Here is a 24,053-nt window from a genome sequence, read left to right as displayed (position 1 = left end):
AAGAGAAGCAAAACTTACCAATCACTAATCTGAGATCTTGTTAATGCAGATGTATATATCATGTCTTATTTCAAATATTTCCAAAAATAAAGCTTTCACGTTGGTAATAAGGTTAGTCAATCAGATGCCAGATCAACTAATCAAAGTCTGGCAGCAAAGTCAGTCAATCTGATGCCAGATAAACTCATCAATGTGGTAGCAAGGTCAGTCAATATGATGCCAAAAACAACTCATTAATGTGGTAGCAAGGATAGTCAATCTGATGCCAAAAACAACTCATTAATGTGGCAGCATGAATAGTCAATCTGATGTCAGATCAACTCATCAACGTGGTAGCAATTTGTCAATGTCAATAAAGTATTTTAGGTAGGTAATAAGGTCAGTCAATAAGAAGACAGATTAACTCATCAATATGCCTAGAATTTGCTAGTTATCAATCTAGTCCAAGATTAATATGGTGGTAATCCAAAAAGCAAGGTTTCTCTGTATTTCTAATCTGGTTATGAAGACAGTTGTTAACTCAAGTCTGCATTGATTCACTATATGTTCGACTTTCACTAGTTATCAAAATCAGGCAAGATATTGTTGATACAAGTCCAAAATCCAAGTTAGTTCCATCTACGTATGTTTATAAATAAAGCCTCTGGAGCATCCATATGATAAACCAACCACAGACTAGGTCAACAACTTAATATGCAGTAGTTGCTAGTTACAAGAGTAATCATACTACCAAAACAAATGTCATGGTGCCACCATGTTGGTAGACAAAATCATAATGAGTTGATGACACTGGCTATAAATAATTCTCAAATTTTGTTACAATGAATGATTTTTTAAAATCTAATCCATTCAATTTTCCAAAAGGAAGGTTTTTTAAATATGTCATCAGATAAAGTACCATCATTATTTATTGGTGTTGTGTGTGTGATTTTTAGATTTTTAATGTAGCTTTAACAATTCTAGTCATATTGCTATGTCTGCAGTGTGGCATATTATGGTGATGTCTAGCACTGGGGCATCATGCCACGGGCACATAGCATCATTTCCCATCCTATAACATTATCCTGACACCAGGCCAACCAGTCATAACACTAACCACTTAAAGCTGAGCACCAGTAAAGCAGATGCAAGTACCTTTTTTGTAAGTCTTCGATGGATGGTATTGATTTTGAAAAATCAAAGTGATTAAGGAACTTCAAAATTCAAAACTGTCCATATTTATCTGCCCATCACCTATACATCCAAATGACCAATATGTGACCACATGACACAGTTACTGATTACTCTTACTGGCCTCATACAAGAACTTGCTGACATAACTCACTTAGCGAGTTTCATCACAATATGTTCATGATTAAGTCTATACAGCATAAACAAGCAATTGCTGACTGGTGTTCAATAAATGCTGGGTCACACCATAAATTCACTTTGTCAATGGTCAAAGCTAGCTACTGGCCATATGAGCTAAAAACAACTACACAATTTGATCATATGTGATTATATTCTTTTCCACTGATAGGAGACAAATAAAAATTGAGATGGACATTGTATGCAACATAAAAATACAGCCAGACTAAGATATAATAATGATACTAGTACAACATGTAAAACAACTGTAAAATAAGATACTTTTTAAATACAATTTTAAAATATTTATCAAAGAAAATTTTGAATACACTTCATTTTTATAGAAAAAAAGTGAAAAAGATTCCATGCAAATATTCTGACATGGTTTCATTTTCATAAAAATTCATTAAATTTTTTTTATAAGCAAGCTTAACCTAGCACAAGAACTACACTGATACCTTAGAAAAGTACCAAGAAAGAATGCAAGTAAAATTGCATTAAAACAGTTATTCTTCATTTCCCATCAATCCATTCCATTAAATCGATCCCAAAAAATAAAAATTCTTTTATGCTTGAAAATGATAAAATTCTGTCTCTTGCATTAATGAAAAGAGTTTTAACAGGTCCTATTTCCAGAATATTTTACAAGGTTTTGTTTGTCAACTTCATTTTTGTACTTCCTGTGCTGCATCTTCATCTCTTATTTAAGGTACAGTTGGAGATATGCTCAATTTTTGGTACAGTAGAGGACCATGCTGAATTTCAGGTACAGTGGGGGGAACATGTTGAATTTTAGGTACAGTATGGGGATATGCTGAATTTTAGGTACAGTGGGGATATGCTGAATTTTAGGTACAGTGGGGATATTCTAAATTTTAGGTACAGTGGGGGGAACATGTTTAATTTTAGGTACAGTATAGGGTTATGCTGAATTTTAGGTACAGTGGGGGAACATGCTGTATTTTAGGTACAGTAGGGGATATGCCAAATTTAAGGTACAGTAGAGGATATGCTGAATTTTTAGGTACAGTGGGATATGCTGAATTTTTGGTACAGTGGGGGAACATGCTGTATTTTAGGTACAGTAGGGGAACATGTTGAACTTTAGGTTCTGTAGGGGATATGCTGGATGTTAGGTACAATGGAGGAGCATGCCAAGTTTTAAGTACAGTAGGAGAACATGTTGAATTTTAGGTAAAGTGATGATATGCAGAATTTTAGGTACAGTGAGAATATGCTGAATTTTAGGTACACTATGTGAACATGCTGAATTTTAGGTACACTGTGTGAACATGCTGAATTGTAGGTACACTATGGGAACATGCTGAATTTTAGGTACAGTGGGGACCATGCTGAATTTCAGGTACAGTAGGGGAACATGTTGAATTTTAGGTACAGTAGGGGAATGTGTTGAATTTCAGGTATAGATGGGGAACATGCTGAATTTTATGTACAGTAGGAGAACATGATGCATTTTAGGTACAGTATGGTAACATGCTGAATTTTAGATACAGTAGGGGAACATGCTGAATTTTAGATACAGTAGAGAACATGCTGAATTTTAGGTATAGTAAGGGAACATGTTGAATTTTAGGTACAGTAGGGGAACATGCTGAATTTTAGGTACAGTAGTGGAACATGACCTCCATGATATTAGCCTGCAACCAGTATTTAAAAACAGTAAACAATCCTGCCTAGAGACTGAGAATGCATGTAAAACTATCCCCAGCCTTTGTCACTTAGGCAATTAAAAGGTAAGGAGGTCAGGGATAAACCAACGCCACCATTTCACAGATTAATTAAGTGGCTGAAATAATAGCATGCACACATCAAGTTTTGGCCTATGGTGATTTTAAATTTCATGTGTACATAGACAAAAGTGTCTGTGATTACAGTGACCTACTTTCACCAATAGTTACAAATATATATACCCAACCAGGACTGACCAGAGAACTAGAGACTAACTTTTCAAGAATATGTCACATACTTGGCAGCCCATTTTAACACTGCTGCATAGATTCAAGTCTAATTAAGTCAGACTATACTTTGATGTCTTTTTCTCAATGGAATTAAATTCAGCCACAACTAAGTGGATGCATTTTAAAGAGCTGTTGACAGTGATTTGAGTTTACTGAAATGCGATCGTAGCTAAGGAATGCAGGAGTTGGTTGAAAAAGAGGTCAAGTTTCTTTAACAAATCTAGGCAATGGTGTAGTACCAAAAGTGATTAGGCAGTTCTGTTTGTGCTGGCAGCAAAATGTTGACCCCTCTCTATCATAAATATCAGGGTTCCAGTCTTACTGTCAAAGACTAGCGATGATCGTATTTACCAACTTCGATGACAATCCATCAAACACCGCAAAACTAGTTTGTACTAATGAAACTATGTCATGGTACAATAGAACAAGGGCAATAACTCAAAAAAAAAAATTCCAAGAACAAAGTGATTTGTTAATTGGATAAGTTCAGGTGATAATCATAATACTTAACATGTTTCATAGCAATCCAAGAAAAAGTGCACTTACGAAATTAACCTGAACTCAAATAAACATTACCATATACTCTTGCTTACAGAGGCAAAGGTATAAAAACTAAAATAAGAAAATATAGTGCATTCTATTGCATTAGCAAAGCCACAGCTGGCAAATGATGTACATTAATATTTTTAAACTTATATAAGTCACAAATAGAAAATGATTATACCAAGTGCTTATCTTGGTCAAAAATTATTGCTAATAACTCTTTGTGAATAGAGAATAAACTGTATTTAACCAAGATAGAAAAGAATGGAAACAACCTTATTGTGTTGCCTTTTAGCTTGTCACATCATTTTTCATCAGGTTTTATTTGATATATATGATGCAAGTATTTCTTTTTATAGTATTTGCACTTCCTCACATTTGTCTGTACCCCATAGAACAATCCATTTCAATAAAAAAAACTGTCCCCTGATTATAAAAATTGTTATGTCCAGCTTCAATATTTCTAAAAGAAATGAACAAATAAAATGGAGGTACACTTGTATACATGTGTGCAAAGAGATTTAACTCCATAACTTATGAAATAAATTGAGATTATCATTGACAGTAATCTACAGATCATCTGTTGCTTGAAAACATTGATGAAGTCTTGTTTAATACATTTTAGATGTACAATTATATGTATGTTGAACAAAATCAACTGGAAAAAATCTTTGAATATGTAATAATTAAAAGTCTGATCAATTTTCTTTTCTATTTGTGCTTTCCTTCACATTTATAAACATTAAGTTAATGTCTGTTTAGCTAAATTAAATATAAACATTTTTTGGGATTTGTCATTCTGTAGGACTTCACATGTATTAGATATATTTAAAAAAAAAAAATTCTTCCAATTTTTAATGCAGTTCCCATTTTTAACTGACTCTTGTCAATAATAAAGCATTTTATTGCATTTTGCTTGTTGAACAGACCAGAAAGGCATCTTTATTAGATTTAATTTAATAGATACTTGTATTTTGATGGTAATTTTGATTTCTTGTAAAAGAGTAGTACTTCCTTTTAGGAATGACTTTCTCATATTTATGCAAGAAAGGTTGACTCTTAATAGGAAAATGGTATACCAGGAACACAATGTTAATAGGAAAATGGTGTACCTGGCACACATAATGTAAATAGGAGAATGGTCTACCCAGCACACATAATGTAAGAAGGAGAAAGGTGAACCCGTCACACATAATGTAAGCCGAACAGTGTGCCTGACAATATTGGACTGTCAGAGTTAGCTTGAATGTCAAATGCTGTCAAAGTTAGCTTTAATATCAGATATGGAGAAAATCTTCATTTATCAAACTTTTATTGCATTTTGTACAGTGTGACCCCGCTGCAGCGCGCTCCGTTATAACATGAATTCGGATATAACATTGTTGTGGTGTGGCTCCTGAAATTTCATATACATATATTTTTCTTGTACACAAAAAAAAAATTCTTTCTTAAAAGTACGAAAAAAACCCTGTAAAAAGTTTGTTATCATTTTGGGGAAGAGATCGTGTATGAATGATACAAGACGATCGTGGCGTGGCTCCTGAAATTTTATATGCATTTTTCTCATATATGAAAAAGTAGTTTTTTCTTCTAAAAAGTACAAAAAATAACGCATAAAAAGTTCTATCTGGGGTCGCGTAGGTCTTCACCAATGTCACAAACTTGGATTTTTTTTCCTTATTGGTGGCAAAGTATACCATGTGGCGATTTTTTTATTGGCCACATTGTTGGCTGTTTGAACTTTTATATACAACCATTGGTTTGGAGTGCAGAAATTCAGAGGCCCCATGAAAGGAAGCCGCAAACTGGATATAAAATACACTGAAATTTATCTATTGTTACATAAACAAATTCTTTGTCCATATTGACAAACCATCTAAACAGTGCATTGTTATAGCATAATCCACTTATCTTGACATCCAGCATGAGTACTGTATGTTGTGAAATATCTGCTTTTGCTGCTGACATTTCTGGTAACGTAGATCAACCGGACCGGGCATTATCTCGTACTCTTTCTTTCCTCGGATTTTTGGCCGCTCGCTAGTAGCTAATATATTTGCAAGATGGATGGTAAGTAAAATTCCTCTTCTTTTCACTCAGAATTAAATCCTACAGAACACTCACATTTTCTGTAATAATCCCTGTCATCAGACCAGAACACCAGCATCTCTATCGTCCGCTGACCCTCTGTTAATTTTTAGACACATGTGTGGAAGGCAACATCACGCTGCTACCACAAATGTATAAAAAAAATAATATTAAAAAAAATACATCTTATTTATTGGTTTCTTCAATAGGCATGGAGGGACAGTACCTAGAATAGTCCAAACAACAGCGAATTCCTTTTTTAAAATGTACCAAGATAAAATTGTTTACTGAAATTTCAAAGGAAACAGAATACCTTTGAAGCACTGATTGTTATAAAAATGTACTCAGCAAATGGGAAAAAAATCCATCTCAATCATGCAATACAATTATCTGACGTTGCCGCCACAATAAGAAATGGGCATTTGTTTGGTTCTCCAAAGCTGTCCTTTAGCGGTGACTTCAATAATGCATGCACCCTTCATCAAAGAAAGTAGACTACAATCTTTCAATAGATGCTTCCCGATGAGGTCACTAGCAGACGATATTCTGCCCATTTTACCTAGACGACAGGCAACCTGGCAATTTCTCCTATATGGGATTACCAAAATTTACCATATTTAACAAGGCACACTGAAGCAAGGTTAACTTATAAATCACAAATATAGATATTAACAGAAAGACTGATTTGCATTCTGTTTATGTATGTAAATTTTGTAAAAGTATCTAGAGATTCAGTGAATTTATTTCAACTTCCAAACGCCATATAAAGTCAATGGTCAATCTGCCAAATGACCACAAATATGGTGGCTGATGACATCATTCGGGAACTATCTATAAAAACAAGAATTTTTCTTCAAAGGAAGTCAGTACTAAACTTAAATAAAAGTGATGGAATCTGATGGATTTTTGCATTTTCCAACGTGACTGGAACACGTTAACTGTGTCGTGAATGTTTCCTTTTTGTAGGGAAAAAGTTTATGCTTACGAACACTACATATGGCGGCTTAAAACGTAAACTAACTTTTACCGACTTGGGATGTACTGAAAAGTAAATGTGCTTCGTCATTCGTTACGTGATTATGCTATGTTTTTCTACTTAATTCAGATCAATATGACCTGTGACAAAATTATTGAATATTTTAAAGCTGTGTGTGTGCATATTTTCGATGGAATCACTTGTATTGTGGATTTAATGTATATGATGAGGTTTGCAGATGAGTACACGATGTTGATACTCTATTCATGCTATACATTAGACATGTATATATAAACAGTATTCATGTATATGTACCAATTCGTGGTTCTCTAAATAAAGTAAACTATTATATATGTCTTCTCTGTTTTCACTAAAGGTGTATTTCTCATATAATATGCATCAATTTAAGATGGTAACTGCCGATGAAGCACGTATTTCACTGCCCGCATTTATTACCTACACACCCCCATCACAATTTTTTGGGGGTACATGCATCATTTTCTTTAGCTAATTGACCTGGTTGCCTATAACATGGTTCGGTCTATAACGCGGTCTGGTCCTATGGCTTCCAACTACCATGTTATAGTGGGGTCACACTGTATATATAAAAAATTTAAATTACTAAAATTATAATGTCGAATACTAAATCCCACAATTCTCCACTTTCAACACTAACTTAAATAGGAAATATTGATATGTGATAGATCACCTCACCACCTCCACATTATGATACACTCAATATAACACAAATAACTTTACCATATATACTCAAGAATATGCTGGATCCAACTGCAAACAACACACACACACACTAACGTGCCAGCACTTTATATGATGACAGATTAGGATCTGTGCTGCTTATTCAACTGATTAGAAATAACAAACTGCACAGAACCCAATCTGCTACTGCATTGTGCAATGGCAGATCTGGGTCTATGCAGTTTGATCCAACTTGTGAGTAAATATGGTATACGTAATTATGTAACATGTAAAACTGTTGACACCATGTTATCTCTTCTTTTCAACCTTTAGAAATATAAGCGTAACTTCTGACAATGAACATTTCTTAAACTGTCTGAGAAGTAAAAATGCAAAAATAAACTGCGATGAAAAATTCCAGCATTTATTTCCAGAGTGAAAGTCAATGGACAACAGAACCCCTAATGCTGTCAATTAGCAATCTGGCTCTTTTAAAGCTGCATTTTTCCCCAAGACCAATTAAAATCTAATATTCAGAGCATGTGTTTGGCAACATCTAGAAATGTGAAAAGAAAAGGATGGACTTAGCAAAATCCACCCAGATTGTCCAGTTTGGGATGTTTGGTCTTTGGAAATCTTTATGTTGTGGTCTACAAATAGCATTATTTGCACTAAATGATGTAGGAGTTTGATATAGTTGGAATTAACTCAAATTCTGAAGTTCTGGTAACTGACATAAAAAAAAAATTATGATTAATTAGGAAATAATTTCTTATGCAAATGTGTGTGAATGGAAGTTGGAGTAAATCATGGAACTGTCAAAATAATAAGATCAGACTGTATTCAGGTTGTGGGCAAATGTGAACCTGATATTTGCTTTGTTCCAAAAAATACAATTATAGATGTGTTTATTAAGTGTGAAAATATGGCACACCAAGTTCAATAACAAAGTAATGGTACCAGTATCAAATTATATTAGTCAAAGCTGTCAAACTTACATATATCATAAAAATGTTGCAGAGACAAACTTTCCCAGATTTAATAAAACGGAGAAGCTTGCCAATGCCATTTGTTGCACAAATCTATTGCTATATGTGTATCATCGTCAATCACAACCTTTATAATGAAAACCATTTTCATAAATTCACTTTCCTCATTATACTCTCGAACTTTTACATTTGATTGACAGTCCACTGCATAAAAGCATTCCTATTAATGTTAGTTACTAAACACTAATTGATTCCTATGATGACATGTTGTTGTTGTTGTGGGGTTTAACGCCATTTTTCAGCACACGATAGGCTATATATGGCGGCCAGTATTAACGGTGGAGGAAAAACCAGGGAAAACCCCGGAAAGAACCACTGACCCACGAGAAGCTACTGGCAAGCTTTCTCACATACCCACATCGGCTGAATCCAAGACTCGAACCCACACAGAGGTCAGATGGCAGTGATCCAAAACGGAGAATGCTTTAGACCACTCGGCCACTTGGGACACCCCTAAGATGACATGGAAGTCTAAATAAATAATTATAAAACTGCTTCATCAACTGAAAATCAAAGATGTACATAATGTATTCAACAGAATCAATGATACTAGATAAAAAGTCATTCCCCATCCCGATTTAGTGTAAAAAAATCAAAGACATTGGATTAAAAAAATCACCCATTTTTATGTAATAAAAAATAGAAGATATTGGATGAAAAAAGTCATCACCCATTTGAATATGATAAAAAATCGAAGATATTTGATGAAAAAGTCATCACCCAATTTAGTATAATAAAACATCAAAGATATTGGATGAAAAAAGTAATTATCCTTTTAGTGTAATAAAATTCAAAGATATTGTATAAAAAAAGTCATCACCAATTTTAGTGTAATAAATAGTCAAAAATAGTAGGAAAACCAGTCAAGATTGCACAATGTAGCAAGACTTGCCAAAGAGAATAAGAGGTTCATCTGTTCTTACTTTGTCAAAATGCATGTCATCCCCCACCCACAACAATTAACATAATGTTACCACAAATAAAAAAGCAGGCCATAAAGAGGTCCTGTGTCTGCATTTAGAATTCTGCTACCAAAACCAAACATAACTGCTGGAATTAAACTATCAATAATAAAGTCACTGCTTAATGCAAAAATAGTAGGCAACCATGACCTATTTTATCCTGAAAAGGTAATAAAATGAAATAAAGAATATTCTGACAAGTGTCTGTAACTTGTCATGCCGGGAGATTAAAAATGTAAAAACATGATTAATCTTAAACAGCCATGTCATTAGAAAATGGGGCCAACATTCTTTTAAGGCCGGAGTAAAATGATACCAGAAACACAATGAAGAAGTTTAATAGCAACTCATGCCCAAAGCTGGAGGCAGGGTTGCTAAACAAAACTTTAACACCTGACTGTGGATGACAACAATGCTTATAATTAAGGATATTTTTATGTATGACAAGGCACAATGTAGGCAAGAAGAGAAATGAGGTAGAATAAAACAGTCAACTTATTCACACATCAAAAGAACTACACTAACTAGAATATCTTTAGCAAGTAAACTGAAGCTAAAACACACTGACCCACTTTTGTTAAAGTAAATGTATCAATAATTTCTCTTCTAACTGTATCTTGTTCTTGTCATGTAAAACCTCATCAGCCGTCACAGGATGGTTCATGATGGGTACAACAGTTTTAAGAAGTAATTCAGGTTCAATCACATTTTGATACATCCCTGCAACAAAAAATGACATTAGCTGCATTTCTTTTATTCAACTATCTACTCATCTATTTATCTATCCTTCTGTTCATCATCTATCTATTCAGCTATTTATCAACCCTTCTGTCCATCATGTATCTAATCTTCTGTTCATCATCCATCTACCTATCTATCCTTATGTCCATCATTTACTCATCTATTTATCTACCCTTCTATCCATCATCTATCTACTCATCTATTTATCTACCCTTCTTTCCATCTATCTACTCATCTGTCTATTTATCTATGCCTTCTGGCCATTATCTATCTACTCATTTGTCAATTTATCTACCCTTCTGTCGATCATCTATCTACTCATCTATGAATCTATCCTTTTGTCCCTCATCTATCTACACATGTCTATTTATCTACCATTCTATCCATCATCTACCTACTCATTTATCTATTTATCTACCCTTATGTTCATCATCTATCTACTCATCTGTCTATACACAGTGTTCTGTCCATCATCTATCTATTCATCTGTCAAAATATCTTCCCTTCTGTCCATTGTCTATATATGTCTATGTATCCACCCTTCTGTTCATCATCTACCTATTCATCTGTCTGTACTTCATCTTCCCTTCTGTCCATCATCTATATGTCTATGTATCCACCCTTCTGTCCATCATCTACCTATTCATCTGTCTGTACTTCATCTTCCCTTCTGTCCATCATCTACCTATTCATCTGTCTGTACTTCATCTTCCCTTCTGTCCATCATCTATATATGTCTATGTATCCACCCTTCTGTCCATCATCTACCTATTCATCTGTCTGTATTTCATCTATCTCCTCATATGTCTATTTATCTACCCTTCTGTCTGTCATCTATCTCCTCATCTGTCTATGTATCTACTCTTCTATCCATCATCCATCTACTCATGTGTATCTGACCATCTATCATCTATCTCCTCATCTGTCTATTTATCAACCATTCTGTCCATCATCTATCTACTCTTCTGTCCATTATCTTTTAACTCATCGATCTGTCAACCCTTCTGTACATCATATATTTCCTCATCTGTCTGTCTAACCTTCTGTCCATCATCTATCTCCTCATTATCTACTCTTCTGTACCTCATCTATTTCATCTGTCTATTTATCAACCCAATGTCTGTCATCTATCTACTCTCCAATCTATCTTTCTGTTCATCATCTATCTACTCATCCAGTATCTACCCTTCTGTCCATCATCTATCTACTCATCTGTATATCTACCCTTCTGTCCATCGTCTATCTCCTCATCTATGTATTTAACTACCCTTCTATCCTGTAATCTATCTACTCACATGTCTATTTATCTACTGTTCAGTCCATCATCTGTTTCCTCCTCCATCTATTTATCTACCCTTCTTCCATCATCTGTCTTTTCATCTGTCTATTTATCTACTCATCTGTCTGTCATCTGTCTACCCTTCTCTCCATCATCTATCTACTTGTCTGCCTAAGTATCTACCCTCCTGTTCATCATCTATCTTCTCATCTATGTATCTACTCTTTTGTCCAACATCTAACTACTCTTCTATCTACTTATCTACCCATCTGTCCATCATCTGTCTACTCATCTAAGTATCTACCCTTCTGTCCATCATCTATCTTCTCATCTGTCTATGTATCTACCCTTCTGTCCAATATATATCACCCATCTGTCTATTCATCTACCCTTCTGTCCATCATCTATCTACTCATCTGTCTGTTTATCTAGTATTCTGTCCATCTATCTACTCCTCTGTCTATTTATCTACCCTTCTGTCCATTATATATCTACTCATCTGTCTATGTATCTATCCTTGTGTTTGATATGGCAAACCAGCCAGCTAGGTGGCCATCCTTAAATAAAACAGTCTTTGCCTTTGATTACTACTGCAAAGACAAACACTTCTATATCCTACAGATTATTTTTATTATCTATTTTATGAATGGATACTGAAATGTGTCAGTGCACAAAATATTAATACCACTGCAGTATCCATAAAAGTGGTCCTTCCACTGTGGCAATGTCACTTCTGAAACATTTTTCGCCCATTTGATATAAATGACATTATGCACATTTCCATGTTTATGTAATCAATGAGGAGGTGCCATAATGAAATACCTAAAACAAACTACATTATATCTACTACAGTAATGTACGTGTACTCTGTATCCCAAACAAAAGTTCCCTTCTAAAGGAGCATACAAAGCTAATTCATACTTGACTCAGGGATGTGGCTGCATTTGTTCTAAATCTTCAATTCTTTGGGCTGTTCCCAAGGAAATTCTGGTCTTCCAAAGTGTCCATAGCATGCAGTTTTCTCATAGATTGAGTTTTTCAAATTTAGATCTCTGAAACCAAAACAATATGATGCAAATAATCAAAAGCTTATGGATGACATGTTTTGTTTTCTTCTAAATATTTTTATTAAATAGAAATATCTGACCCACTAGTATGTGTGTGTGTGTGATCTGGATTTTTAACACAGCTTTAACAAATTTTCAGTCATATCGCTATGATGTCTGCAGTGTGACATTTTATAGTGATGTCTAGCACAGGGGCATCATGCCGCAGACATGTAGTATGATGTCCAAACCAGTCACATTATCCTGACACCAGGCCAACCAGTCCTAACACTAACCTCTTAATGCTGAACGCCAAGTGAGGCAACTGTTAGTACCATTTTTGTAAGTCTTTGGTATGGCTCATCTGGGGATCAAACCCACAACCAACTGCATCCAAGGCAGACACTCTAACCACTAGACCACTGGAGTGGTCCTGACCCACTAATAAATAAAAAAATTATAACAAGAGTATTTCAGAGAGACTGATGATCTATTGGCATTTCTGTAAATGTTATACATTTTGTTAGTGAAGGCAATCTTGAATAGTTTAGGAGTTATGCTTTCAAAATTTAAGTGTGAATGATGAATAGATGGATAAACCAACAAATGACAATGTTAAAAGTAACAAAACTGAAAAACTGTGAATAGCAAAAGGCATATTTAGACTTCTCATACGCCATATATAACAATGGTCATAGCAATACCATCTAAACTCACCAAAAAGTCAAATCCAATTACAAACTGCATCAACCTGCCACTGCATGATAATCCAGATCTAGGTCTATGCAGTTAGTTAGGACTAATCAGTAGAACAAAGAGACCATGATTTGTGAGCACATTATGATATGACAGACCAAGGTCTATGTTGTTTGCATTTGGACCTGACCAATAAGCAAGCATGAATGGTACTTTGAATGGTTTAAGAGTAATGCTCTGGAAAAGAATGTGTGGATAATGGACAGATTATTAGACATCAAATAGTGATCCATCAAAAACTTTGGGACTAGTTGTATTTACAAGGTTCTGCAATACACTGCATTTAGCTGCAAGATAAGAAAAAGCATTAGCATTTAGCTGCAAGATATGAAAAAGCAATAACAAAAATTCCAAAAGGACAGTAATTTTTCTATATGCACATCTTTTAAAGAATAGCCATAAGATGTACAAAGCTTCATGGAGAGCCATAAAACAACGTAAGACTAGTTGTGTTTATTTTGTCATATACATCAGACACCATGTTCAAAAGAGCAATGACTCTACAAACAATAAAAGCAGCGAAGTGATTTGTTGAAATGTATATCTTCAGTCAATGGTCATAACATTTCCCAAGTTTCACAGCCATCCAATTTAGCAAGTAAGAATACTTGACTCCACAATTTTTTTTTCATAAACTGCATTCAGCTGCAAGTTCAAAAGAGAATAATTTTTTTTAAACTGCCTGAGGAGAGCGAATAATCAACATGCTTATCTTCAGTTGATGACCATAACATCTACCATCACTATCCATCAAAACCTGTGTAACTGTCTGCACTAACAAGACTGTGTGCTTGAAAAATGGATGGTCAGAGAGAGTGACACAAGAATTCCTATATACTACCAACTCTAATGTGGCTGTTTTTTTTCTCAGGACCCATCAATATAAAACTGCATGCCAGATATAGTTGAAATCCAACAATACTTGTTAAAGTAATACTGATGAAACCTGAGTCATGCTTGATGAACAATAAGAGCCCAAAACTTCTTTAAATGATGTCAATGAATATTAGAAATCAAACCTCGCTTAAACTCTTATGAGCATAAAAGAAGCATACCAAATTTGACTGAAATCCATCAGTCCTTGGTAAAGCAGTGCTGCAGAAACCAAAATTAACATGATGAGATCAAAGGCCAGGTCTCCTATAAAAGACACTGTGAAAGACCTCATCAATATATACCTGCATGCCAAATAACATCTTAGCTGGCCAAGGTTCCAATATGTTAACCTACCTACACCTTGGCAGATCAATCAGATACTTCAGCGCTTTGCACTAGTAACATCTACTGGATTTCACAAATTGCATCTATTAGTATGTAATGCCAACTAAGCTATAGCATGTAGCTGTGGTGTACTGCACACTGGCCGAAAATGCTTAAGGCAAGTGACTTCAAAAGGATACTTTGTAAATTTAATATTAAAAGTCTGACTACATATCAGAAAGAAGCCATTAAAGATGTATTTGGGGGAAAAGATGTATTTGCGCAAACATCTACTAGCAGTGGAAAATTGCTTATTTATGAGTACATTCCAGTTGTGTGTACCTCTTTTCTAGATCATGGAGGAACAGTGTTGCAGTGGCTTGTCAATAACATTAACAGACCCAAAGTACTGAAATATTGTATCGGTCCACCAAGATGTAGATAGGTTATCATATATTGGCTAGCAAAAATGATCAAATAAGGTTGAAATCCAACAATCCTTGGTAAAGTAATGCTGCATCAGCCAATGTCATGGTGAACAATCTATCATGAGACCCAACTTCTGTATTAAAAATGAGATCATTCAAAGTCTAAATAATATAATGCAGCATACCAAGTTGGTTGAAATCGAACAATTCTTGGTCAAGTTAAGACATGGAAACCCGACTGGGAATAGAGGACCATAAGACATATAAGGCTGTAAATAAACCTATCTGGAGGTCTATTTAATATATAGCTGCAACACAAATTTGATTAAAACCCAACAACTCCCTGTTTAAAGTTATTATGCAGAAATCTAACTGTTAAATGGGAGGATGACATAATATATGAACCTGAAGGGTTGCATCGACTTCATCAAGCATATGTCAGAAAAAGTGTAGTGGTATATTCAAGGTATGAATACAGAAAATATATTTTCAGTTTTCATTCATTGGAATATGCTTGTGAAATCTGCTGAGTGTGATTTTCAATACATTTGTCATATTCAACACTGATGCTTATCTTTTAGAATCATGTAAGTGAACAATGCACAGATTACCAACCATTCCCATGTATTCCTCTTTCTCAAGGATGACCAGAGAAATATAAAGACACAGAAGACCAATTATTCTCTCTTTCTAATGATGACCACATTGACATTTTGTTACTTTTAATTCTGAGAATTTATCCAATAAATGGAACTCATGCAAAATCAACTCACTTAACAATTTTTCCAGGTCTGAGATCAAATTTTTTCTGAATTATCCTCAAAAGTTCAACATCAGAAACTTGTGATGTTCCAAAACTGTGCACATTGATAGACAAGGGCTGGGATATACCAATGGCATATGAAACCTGAAAGCAAAAAACATTCAGAACACCAGTAAAGACCATTGCTTTCAGAAACAAATGAAGCGAGAGCATGACATAAAGTCAAATTCAGGATACAATAACATAATTATATTATGTCAAGTCATGCAATAAATATAAGTATCCTTCTTACTTCTGAATTCAAAACTAAATACCATAACTGTTAATTCAAAAAGCTCATAGCAATCTGCCACAGATTTAACTTAAATGTTAAAATGTGAAATTCCAACTGGCCAATATCCAATCTCATTGCTTGATACAAGTGAATTATTATCTAATCAAACCTTAAGTGCTCCATTTGTCTAACTTAAAGCAGCATCATTAGGGACCTATGTTGTTTTCACTACATAACAAGTACATATCAAATTCCAACTTCAGTTTCTTTCTTCCTCTATAAGTAAATTTTTAACTCCAAAAATATATTAATAATTGCACAGCAATATTTTTAACTGAAAAATATTTATTCTAAAAATAAAATGCAATGCATCAGAGTATAGGTCATAATCATGGTTCAGGCAATTTTTTTAAATGCACTTGTCATAAATGGTCAATTTCCAATGGTCAATTTCCAAAGTTCTTATTTCATCTAATTCCAGAAAAAAGACAAAATTCAAATTGGTCAGAGTTATCCACCCACAGACTTTTTAACATCAATAATAGAAACTTGACAATCTGACAAGTCTGGTAGAAGACCAAATTTACCTGTACTAGAACTCTTCTACAAAGTCCAGCATGGACAAGAGACTTGGCCACCCATCTAGTTGCATATTCTGCTGATCGATCCACCTGAGAATGCTCCCCCTCCATGTGAACCCCATCCACCATAGGTGTCCACAATGATTTTTCTTCCTGTCAATCCTGTATCACTCTGAGTTGGAAAAGAAAAGGAAACATTAAGACCTTCCAAGGCCTTCTAGCTGCTAATGTACTGTAAACAAGAGAAGCACAAATAGCACATAATATGCCCAGTTTGTTTACTTTTTCCCTTCTAATAACACTGACCTCTGAGCTAGGGACTTGATCAATGTGTGTCAAGATTTGGATATGGGAAAGTTTCATCCATATATCTGTCAAGGTTAAAAAGTGACAGCCTGGATAAGTAAAGAGGTCACTGCCTTACATTGTTCCTTCTTGTGACCTTGACCGTTGGGAAGAGTATGGCTGAATATGTGAGATGCTTTTAAGTCAGGATATATAAAAGATTAAAGTTCCCCAAAGAATCTTTGTTGATTGAAAGGTTATACATGGATACAGATCATGGGTTTATATTTTCTTTTGCCATGACCTTGGTCTCGAAGCAGAGGACATGGCACTGGTAATTAACTCACTTTCTAGTCATGACAAGTAACAGTTTATCAAGTTATACTCTAGACAAGGATACAAGTCAGAGTGACATTTCACACCTTCAAGTCATGATACATAAATGGGATAAATGGGATAGTCTCATTAAAATTTCTTCAGCAGTTCAAATGTTATAATCTGACAAGGATACAAAAATATACAAAACAAAAGTACCAGAAATTGCACATGATACACCCTGTCTTGTGACCTTTTCCCTACTAATAACCTTGACCTATGATGCATGAGATTTGACTGCTGCATGACAAGATGTGGACCATGGTTAATATTTCATCAAAACATCTATCTGGGTTAAAAAACCAGAGTGCAATCAACAATTACATAGCTCACCTAAATTAAGCTTTTGGTAGTCACCAGTAGCCTTACAATCCATAATTACTGTGCAGAAAATAAATTTAGACTAAAGTGATCCTGACAATGAAATGCTGGCCTCTGTGACTTGTCTGGGGGTAAAATAAAAACAAAAAAACAAATCAAAAAGATATTTTATTTATGATATAACTGGCCCTAAAAATTATGATGGTCTAAGGTCCAGGACCGATTTTTATTTTAGCAGCAGTCATATGTAAACAGAACTTGAATGCCTGACCTTTAGTACTTTTTAGTTGTTAACATAAATTGAGGAAAATGTGTTTTTTAATCTTTATAACATTTGAAAGTGCAATGATATAAGCAGAAGTTGATCGATAGCAAGAGACTGGTACTGTAAATTTGACAGAAAATCTGCACATTTAGCATGCAATCTGCTAATCACCAGTCTAATCATGATCTTCCTCAAACATTTGTCTGTTCTCAACCATAGCTAAAACTAAACTTCAATAGTACTGGATTACTGTATGTTCTAGATTCTGTGAGTGTGTTAAGTATGGCTAAGTGCCAGAATCAATCACAGGAAATTCATCTGTTACAGGACATGTTGCACTGCTGGGCTTTAAATGTCCCAAGTTCAGAAAGGATGGAAATTATGATAAAAATAAATGTTATCAGACTTTCAAGGATCACCAGAAAAAGGCTTTGCCATGGGCTGAACATGATAAAAAGAGGTTGTTTATATTTTGTTCATCATGTATGGCATACCCCAAGTCAGACAATTGTTCGAGTGCCTTATTTAAAGGCACATCTAATTTTATATCTAATCCATTGATAACACAAGAAACAAACAAAAATCATATTACTTGCACCGGACCAAGTTACTGATAGTAAACAAACATACCTCTCTCAATTAAAAAAGGCCCCTGATTCCCTGAGCCTTCACAAAGTTGAGTGCATAATGAGTTATTCACCATGTCTGAGGGATTAGAATTAGGATTTTTTGTCCTGATGAGACCACTGCCCAGTCTTTTATTCTGTGAAAGCATGGCATGTGACACATATACTCTGAGGACCAAGGCAATGCTCACCTGATGCTGAGCAATCTGTCAAGCAGTCTGAGTTTTCCTGATCTTTCCCATCCCATTTTAGATATTTTGACAACAAAAATGTTACAATATCTCCAGTGGGATATGAAAGGTCAGAGGAAACTTTGAGTCTCTGCCAAGTGAACTGTTACCATTGGAGCTAGTGACTGCAAACAGATTGACTTTATGGGTGTTTTCCCTACTGTTTCACTGAACAAACTTTGAATGGCAAATGTGTTCTATATTTGAGGGTGGGTAAGTGTTTGATATCTTTTATTTTTGAAAACAATTAATTTGAAGTTTAAGCCTATTATGAGATAAGGATGAAGTATTCAATCAAATGCATCCCCTCACCTAGTTTCAAGATTCTAGATATAACTTATATAGGCATACAGGATGAAAAGAAAAAATATTTTGTCGCCAGCTAATGCAAAGACTTAACCCAAACCAGTCAAATGTGAAATGTTGATCACTGTGACCTTTTTTGTATGGGTATAATGCTAACAGAAATATATGGGCTCATCTAGTTTGATGACTCTAGCAATGAACATAGCTTTTGAAAAATAGACTTAAACACAAAAGTTAACCAAAGATACTGAAGTGTGAAAAACTGGTCATGGTGTTTTTTGTTAAGTTCTTTTTTTTAATTTTAAGTAACGGTGGCCCAAGATTTGATAGCAGATCTGCATCTTCTGTATAAATCTGAATGCCCTTCAAATCATGATGCTTTCTGTCAATTTCATTCAAATTTTGTAACATTTGTACAAAGTTTAAAACCCTTTAAGCCATAAAGTGTTGTATAGAATTTGGTCAAATTCATACATGCCAACCCCTGGCAAGGAAAAAGTGTAACCCAAGTGGACAAAAAGAGTAATCCGAGCAGAAAAAGAGTAATCCACATATAACATGATAAAAATTCAATGAACATATGTACAAAATGACTTATTTATCCATCTGGACTTTTAACGTCAATTACTGCTTCATGTTTTCGTATATAATGCTTTGAGCTTTAAAAAGCAACAGACTCTCATATTGCATTTCAAAAGACTTTGTACCAGCTGAGACTTTGAATGTTTTGCACACCAGTAGAGCACCAAGTGCTGGGTTACAGAGCCTGGATCTGAATTCAGTTTTAGTTTTGTTAACAATACTGAACAATCTCTCAGTCAGCATTAGAATGGTAAAGAACCAATATTCCTTTCATAACCTGACAAAGAAGAGGAAAATGTATCTTACAGTTATTGGGTCTTTAAGCTGTAAAATAAGATGAAAACAATCAACTCTGTCTGCGTGAAGTACATTGTCAGGTAGAGTGCCAACTTGATACTTCAAGAGTTCTCCTAATTTATCAGCAGCCTTTCCTGCAGCATGGTGCATCATACGACAGAGACAACCTGATATGTACAATGATGGAGACATTTTTGAAAATATAGAATGCAACTCCTTTATGAATTCCAGTCATCACTGATGCAGTATCAGCTGAAAACCCCATACAGTTCTGCCAACTTATGTTTATTCAAAGCATTATCAAGCAAATAAAAAAAAATGTTTTTTCCAGTGGAATCTACTGTTAATTCTGGTAATGAAAGAAGAGCACTCTGGCTTTGCCCTTTTCCTTGTCAAAGTCTCTTACATAGACTGGGTACAACTTTTTGTCATAATCACGACTCCTGTCTGTTGCAATACTAAATGGCCCAATTTTCATGGCTTCTGCAATTTTAAGTGAAGTATCTTCTGCTAAACACCTAACAATATTAGATGATTTTGTTCTTGCACATGCATATTATCTGCAATTCTGGAATCGGGAAACATCCGTTTGAACAAAGGACCAATGTAGTCTTCTACCGCTAGGGGTAGCATGTGCTCTATTAAGAACTCAGTAGATAATGCCTCTGCATTCATAAAATTCATGTCCACAATTAAGTTCTGCTGTAAAAAAGAAGTTACCTTAGTAGTGGAGTTAGTAAAATGAGTTAATTCAAGTTTTCTTTGTTTTACCACCATGACAAATATTAAAATCCTTTCCACGTAGCCTGCAAGGGGTGTGAATCTGCCCCAGAATGGAACGCTGTATTGTGTAATTCATGTATTCATCTCTGAATCCATTTTTCATTTTTTCCTAACCCATCTGTGAAATTATTTGAAAAATATTTTTGCTCTAACACGCATCAGCTAGAATAATTCTGACTTGACTTTTAGTGCCAAATACCTACAGACTGGTTCTGTACCAGATATGAATTAGAACAAAGAATCTGCGAGCAAAGATTAAAAGTAAGAAAACCAGTCTGTTCTCTCCTAACTAAGCCATAGAAGTTCTATAAATAGAAACCGAGGTCAAAAGTAGAAACCAGCATGTTTCTTGGAAATAGGGGCAGCTGCTATAACTAGAACATAATACTGTCAGGAAAGTGCATGCAAGTCTTCGGACAAGCGTACTCTTATGTCGTAGTTACATAGAAGTCGTCCTTTCTAGAATACGGTCTGTGGGATTAATGGGATGTTAATAAAATGGAGAAAACAAATTATTAATTTTATTTGGGAGGGGGATATACCAAAATCACATAGTCCGAAAACGGTTACGTGTAAGGCGTAATTTAGTGGCATAATTTAGTGAAAAAAGCGTAATGATTGGCATGTATGCAAATTCTGTTGAGCAGTTTTTGACTTGTTAAAAGGTTTTTCTATTTTTAGTAATGATGGCCATATCTGATCACTGTCATTTGAATAAAATGAAAGCCCTTCTTGCCCAAGTACTTTCTGTCAAGTTTGGTCAAATTCAATTTAGTTTTTTTTTTTGAAGTAGATTAAAAAGGCTTAGCTATTTTTAGAAACTGCAGGCATATTGGATGGCAGAACAGCATGAGCTGTACAAATTTGCAAACTTTTCATACAAAAATGCAATCAGATGTAATCAGCTTCTGCTGAATGGCTTTAAGAACTTCTTCAAACATTTTTCCATTCTGGCAACAGTAGGCATAAATGATGGCAGGTCAGAATCATTTGTAGAAACGTGAAGGTTCTTCTTAACTTGATTCTATTATATCTGGTCACATTCTGCTGCGAGGTTTCTATGATGAAGCCGACTCATTTTAGTAATGATAACCATATCAGTTGGCTGATCAACATCATTTGTAAAATGTGACAGCTTGCTTGCCAGGCTGCCTTCTGCCAAAATTGGAAAAATTCTGTCTAGAGGGTTTTGAAAATTATTTAAAGGGTTTCTATTCTTTGTAATGACAGGTATATTTGACGGTGGATAAGTATCACTTGTAAAATCTGATAGGCCTTTTTGCCAGATTGTATTTTGAAGAATTTGGTCAAATTATGTTGAGTGACTTTTAGAAAGAAGTTGTTTCAATGTATTCAATTTTTTGTACCAGTGGCCATATTTGAAGGCAGATAAACATCATTCATATAAAACTGAAACCTCTTGATACCAGGATGCTTTGTCAAATTCTGTAAAGTGTTTTTTGTCAAGAGTTAAAAAAAAAGCTTTTTCTAGTTTGAGTAATTGCAACTATATCTGATTACAGATTGTCCTGGCATCATTTGTACCCTTTGTGTCAGGATGTGCTCTGTCAAATTGTCAATTCAGATCGGTGGATTGTGAGAAAAGGTTTAAACTAGTAAATATTGATGGACAACGATGACGCTTTTTACAAATTTTGTGAAATCATGTTAAATAGCTTTTTTATATAAAAAAATGTCATTTAAACATTCATCTATTTTTAGAAATGATGACCATATTTGATGGCTGATGCATATCATTTTGTACAAAATTGAAAGCCCTTTATACCAGAATGCTTTCAGTCAGATTTGGCCAAATTCTGCAGAGGGGTCTTTGATAAGCAGTAATGTAAAGGTTGTTTATTTTTCTCTTTCTATTTGAAAGCCATATCTGAAAACAGATTGGTATCATTTGTACAAAAGTGAAAGCCATTCAAACCAGGTCACTATCTGTCAAATCTGGTCAACATTAATCCAGTCGTTTCTTACAAGTTTAAAACAGATAATGTTGATGGATGGACACACAACAGGCAATGCACAATGGACAAAGAACTATATCATAAGCACACTTGGCTTTTTGCCTGACTGAATTAAGACTTTAACATAGAATCATAGTGTTGATTTTGCTGCTATAGAAATATATCACCTGTGTCACACAATTTGCTTTTACAAGACAAAAGTGTTCTTTCATAGTTCCTTAGATTCTTACCTGTGGTCCTCCAATGATGAATTTCCCTGATGGCTGCAGATGATAAATGGTCTTGTCATCCAGATATTTACTTGGTACCACCACTCTGATGACCTTCTCCATTAAGTCCTGGCGAAGCTGCTTTAATGTAACATGCTCATCATGCTGGATTGATATCACGATCGTGTGAACACGGAGTGGTACACATGCACCATTGTCATACTTGTACTGAACTGTTACCTGTAGTATAATATATGAAGATAAAGAAAGACCAGTCTGTGTATTCTAAAGCAAGTCAGAAGTCATGCAGGGAAAATATATTTCATATTCTCAGTGGGTTGGAATAGAAAAATTATACCTGCAACATTACACATGACTTTTTTTCATGACTTGTACACAATATAGTTACATTATAAGATATTTTCTGCCTAATGGCAACCATAACAAAATAAGTTTAATTTCAGAATGAAGTAGCCTGAATTACTCATAGTTTGACCCAAGAGTAACCTCTAACCTTAACTATTCATTAAGACTATCTTTAACCTAACTGCATAATTTTGCTTGTTCACAGCTTACTCCAGACTGGCATAGCTTTTACAAGATCAATAATAATGTCCACACTCACAGTCACACAGACACTTGGATCTGCAATTGAAACATGATCATGTCATTCCACCAATGACTGGAAAAACTTCCTGGAATACTGGACCCTAAATTACACAAGTCCACATTAGCCAAGGAGTTGAGCAGAGGTTGCCACTGGACCTTGGTGACCAAATTACATTATGTACAAATCAGAGCTTTGTCATGTATCTGTTTGCCTAAATAATATACCCTTCTTATCTAGAGTTCTGTCATGTATCTGTTTGCATAAATAAATATACCCTTCTTATCTAGAATTCTGTCATGTATCTGTTTGCCTAAATAATATATCCTTCTTATCTAGAATTCTGTAATGTATCTGTTTGCCTAAATAATATATCCTTCTTATCTAGAATTCTGTCATGTATCTGTTTGCATAAATAAATATATCCTTCTTATCTAGAGTTCTGTCATGTATCTGTTTGCATAAATAAATATATCCTCC

The 24,053-nt window shown here is 34.7% G+C and overlaps 1 pseudogene across 1 annotated transcript in view; it reads right to left on the bottom strand.

The window, feature by feature from the left end:
* Window positions 1–1,482: 1,482 nt before the first annotated feature.
* The window catches only part of LOC149802995 (S-adenosylmethionine synthase-like), a 53,418-nt pseudogene continuing 30,847 nt past the window's right edge, over window positions 1,483–24,053 (bottom strand). Inside the window, exons 6-10 of the transcript XR_016420286.1 lie at window positions 22,988–23,210; window positions 16,718–16,883; window positions 15,867–16,000; window positions 12,585–12,715; window positions 1,483–10,363 (exon numbers count right to left, since the gene is read on the bottom strand). The product of XR_016420286.1 is annotated as an S-adenosylmethionine synthase-like (transcript). The remainder of the gene's footprint in view (window positions 10,364–12,584; window positions 12,716–15,866; window positions 16,001–16,717; window positions 16,884–22,987; window positions 23,211–24,053) is intronic.

Source organism: Sinohyriopsis cumingii, chromosome 3, assembly GCF_028554795.1.
Source record: "Sinohyriopsis cumingii isolate HCF-2022 chromosome 3, ASM2855479v2, whole genome shotgun sequence".
Lineage (NCBI taxonomy): Eukaryota > Metazoa > Mollusca > Bivalvia > Unionida > Unionidae > Sinohyriopsis > Sinohyriopsis cumingii.
This window is presented reverse-complemented; position numbering and strand designations above follow the sequence as displayed.